We start from the raw sequence: 4,041 nt of genomic DNA, 5'->3' as shown, positions 1-4,041 counted from the left end.
ATCTTCAACAACCTGATAGAAGTGCGGCCGTACATCGAGTAAGTTCTCGGTACATTGTTTCGCAACTTCTATTTCCTTTGAACTACTCTTATTCCTGGATATGTCATACAGTCGATACGTCACCATATTCTCGTATGGAGCGGAGATCCAAAAGGATTCTGTCGAAGAGTATGAGCTTCTCGCAAAGCAAGGAGGTGGCTATCCCGGTTTCATCTCTTGGTTCAAACAAACGGTAATTTCTATTAGACAATTTCATATCATTCGCTAATTTGTGCATAATGCAACAATCCTTTCATATTAAACTTGTAGGCTAATTCAGAGTCTATGGACGCCGAATTGAGACAAGTCGCTAATGGTTTTGACTATAAGGTCCGTTCATTTGACAAGTACGACATCAACGGGTATCGCTTTCTTACCTATGGCAAAGAGCTATCTATGGCCGACCGAAAGTCAACAAATTGTTGTGTATCTGCTATCGGTGAAGGAGGTACCGAGTATTATGGGAGAGTTGAAGCAATTTATGAACTTCTGTTCTATGGTGAAAATCCACCGAATGTCGTAGTCTTCAAATGTTATTGGTTTCAGCCGAAGGAGACTAGAAGGACTCATGAACATGTAGGGCTAGTTGAAATCAACCAAAGCACTCATCTAGATGTTCCTGATGTCTATATTATGGCTCAACAGGCGACCCAAGTATTCTATCTACCGTGGGCCTGCCAAACTAATCCAAATCTGAAAGGTTGGGATGTCGTTTATGAAGTGCCGCCACGTGCTAGACTTTCTCCCCCAAAGGAAGAGGATTATGAACCTCACATTAACCCAGACACATATGAAGGAGAATTCTTCCAAGAGACACGTCTTTCCAAAAAGCGTTTCAAGAATCGCTATACTTCACCCCAAAACATTGAAGTAGACAGCGACAATGAATCCGACATCACCCCAGAGGAGGAACAAGAAGAGCCGGAACAAGAAGAGGTTACTGCTGCGGATGACCTGTTAATGCTTGACCGATTACGTCAAGGTGGCCTTGCACATGTTGATGCCAATGAACCCTATGAGCCCGTCATTGATTATAGTGATGATGATGATTATGCATTTATTGATGATACTGATCGAGATTATTAGTAGTGTCACGTATTACATTTTTTTATGTTGTACTTGATGATGATACACTTAAGTGATACACATATTATTATTCATGTCGGTCTTTTTTTATGTTGTACTAATTTCTTTTATTGTTTGTCATGGCAGGTGTTGAAAGATGGTGGGCGCTGGTTGGGAGCGTGGTCTGAGGTCTTCCATTCCAGACGCACCTCTCCGCCGAGCGTTGCTGGACAGTATGGCCACACCGTCGGGCCCTTCTTCGTCGACCGCGGTGCCTAGCAGGGGACGAGCTCGAGGTACGAAGAGAGGAGGTGGGGCACGTGGTCGTGGGAGAGGAGGTAGGGCTACGGCGCCTTCCTCGCCGCCACCCCCGGCTGTTTCACCCGAGCACGTGACTGCTAGGGTGGACTCGTCCGAGGAGGAGGCTACACGGACTCCGGTCCACGAGCCTCCGGTCCACGGGTCTTGGGCCCATGAGCCTCGGGTCGACTGGCCTTCGGCCCACAAGAGTTCGGCCCACGTGACCCCGGAGGAGCACACGTCCGAATGGGGTACCTGGCCGGATCAGCCCGAGGAGCCGAGTGGCCATGCTGATGATGGTGGGGAGCCGACTGATCTTGAGGAGGAGGGGGGCACCGTCTACCAGCGTGGTGCTACACGGCTCCCGTCCGTGCCGGTGACCCGCGAGCAGAGGTGGTTGATTTTCCCTCATGGGGAGAGGTACGTAAGTGCATTTAATATTTTTGTACCTTGTGCATTCACGTTTTTTCAAATAACTAATGCGTTGGCCTTGTCATGCTGTAGGGGTTGGGACCACCATCATAGTGTCCGCCGGCCCAACTCCGTCCTTGGAGTTCTTTGCCGGCAAAACTTCCCGGGGTTTGTCACGTTGCCTGGTGAGGGTCGGCTTCCAGAGCTTGGATTGAGCTGGGAGCACTACGTGGCTAGCCCGGCCCCGCCGGATGAGATTATCGACGGTGTCATGTGCGACACGAGGGCAGACATGGTGATCAGAAAGTTTTGGGTAATTTCTCCTTTACACATTTAAAAATCTTCAACTAGCTAGTTATTAATTGTACTAATCAATATTGTCTCATTTGATTGCAGACATTCTACAGGTGTGAGGAGGGATACGAGGAGGACGCGGCACATGTTATCGAGAACGTCTGCAAGCGCCTACTCCAGAACTTACGGCACGAGGCTCGGGTGCAGGCTGTTCGAGACTACTACGCCTTGCGTGGTATCAAGAAGACCAAGCCGGCGTGCCGCGATAAGTTCCTGAGTAAGGAGCAGTACATGAAGGTAATTCTTAAGGCCTTCTCTACTTAAGTTCCTTCATTTAGTAATTCTTAGCCATAGCGCTCAAGTTTCTATTTGCTAACTTAGGCGCCTCCGAGATGGTGTGCGGATCGGATGGATTGTTGGGAGGTGTTGGTCGATGAGTGGTGCTCTCCACAATGGCTAGCCCTCCACAACGAGGCCAAGGACAAACGTGCCCAAATGGAAGGTGTGCCACACCATCAAGGCAGCTCCAACTTATATCAGTTCGGGCGCAACTGGGTATGTGGTTTGCTTCATGATTCATGCAATTCATTCATCATGCTAGCTTGAGCCCTTTAATTACTAATTTTCATTGTTTCTTTCTTTCAGGCACGCTACAATAAGGCGGATAAGGTGCCAGAGGTGTACGACCTGTATGCCATGGCCCACACTGCCTCTTTCAAGAAAGTCAAGGCTTTCTCTCAGTCTGACCTCGATGATGCAAACAACTTCACCAACATCTCCTCCCACAACAAGCTCGTGAGATATAGAGATGAGGGGAAGGCGAGGAAAGGGGAGGACTTTAACCCGAGCCAGGGTCCCATTGATCCAGAGCTGTTGATGATATCTGGTGGCGGGAGGTCCCATGGCTCCATAGCCATTGGAGATGGACTTATCCGTTGTCCTAGCACTCTCCCAGAGATCAAGGCGCGCCAGTCGAGCTCCGCTCCTGAGATAAGGCCTCGTGAACGGCCAGTGCAACTCGCCATCAAGGTTAGTGATACGTACTCAGTTATCATTCTCCATTACATTCTGTGCGCTTCCATCAATGACTACAAATGGTCATGTGAGTGGTGTTGCAGGCTGCTATACAGAGTGAGAGAGATAGAATGGAGAAACTTCTGGCGGAGGCGGCGGAGAGGCAGCGGGAGTTGGAGGAGAGGACGACAAAGATGATGGAGGAGGAGAGGGCACGGAATGACATGCAGGCAAGGGCCATGTACGAGCTCCTTGTGGTAAGTTTCTTCTGCAGATTAGCCAAAACATTCATGTAGTGTTTGTCTCATTACTAACTAGTATGACTGAGTCGTCAAAACCAAATGTGCAGTCTGTGTGCGAGAAGACAGGTCAGACCGCTCCGCCGATGCCAGTGATTGCTCCTGGGACCACGGTGAGTTTTATTGAATGGACATTACTTGCTAGTCTTAACATTTGAGTGTCATCATGCTAACAAGACATTGGAAATGATCTTTGGTGCAGCGTAACTCCAGACAAGCATCGCACGATCCTTCTCCAGCTACTGACACGAGCCACCCCGCTCCTACACCTCCTACATCTTGGTAAGTTTATCTAGTGTTTTGCTTAACACATGCATAAAGACCTAGACTTAGCTTTATTTCCTCCAATGCTTACCATAATGACCTAGACTTAGCTTCTTCACCTCCAAAATGACTTAATAAGCTTACTGACCTCCAAAACCATCAATTTTACCTAAGTTAGCTCTAAAACGATCTGTACTTAGCTTTGTTTCCTCCAAAATGACCAAAGTTAGCTCTAATATGCTTAGTTAACTAGGTTTGCTCAATAATGACATGTACTTAGCTTACTTATGTCAAAAATGGCATAATTAGCTTAGTTAGCTCATAAACGATCCATTTTACCTAAGTTAGTTCTAAA

The 4,041-nt window shown here is 47.8% G+C and overlaps 1 long non-coding RNA gene across 1 annotated transcript; it reads left to right on the top strand.

The window, feature by feature from the left end:
* The first annotated feature begins 3,273 nt into the window (after positions 1-3,273).
* Positions 3,274-3,791, top strand: LOC147965193 (uncharacterized). The gene is made up of 3 exons (XR_015607560.1): positions 3,274-3,380; positions 3,473-3,535; positions 3,625-3,791. It is a non-coding gene; the product is annotated as an uncharacterized LOC147965193 (long non-coding RNA).
* Positions 3,792-4,041: the final 250 nt, after the last annotated feature.

The sequence above is a fragment of the Triticum urartu genome, chromosome 6A (assembly GCF_056163025.1).
Source record: "Triticum urartu cultivar PI428250 chromosome 6A, HENAU_Tu73, whole genome shotgun sequence".
Classification (NCBI taxonomy): domain Eukaryota; kingdom Viridiplantae; phylum Streptophyta; class Magnoliopsida; order Poales; family Poaceae; genus Triticum; species Triticum urartu.
This window is presented reverse-complemented; position numbering and strand designations above follow the sequence as displayed.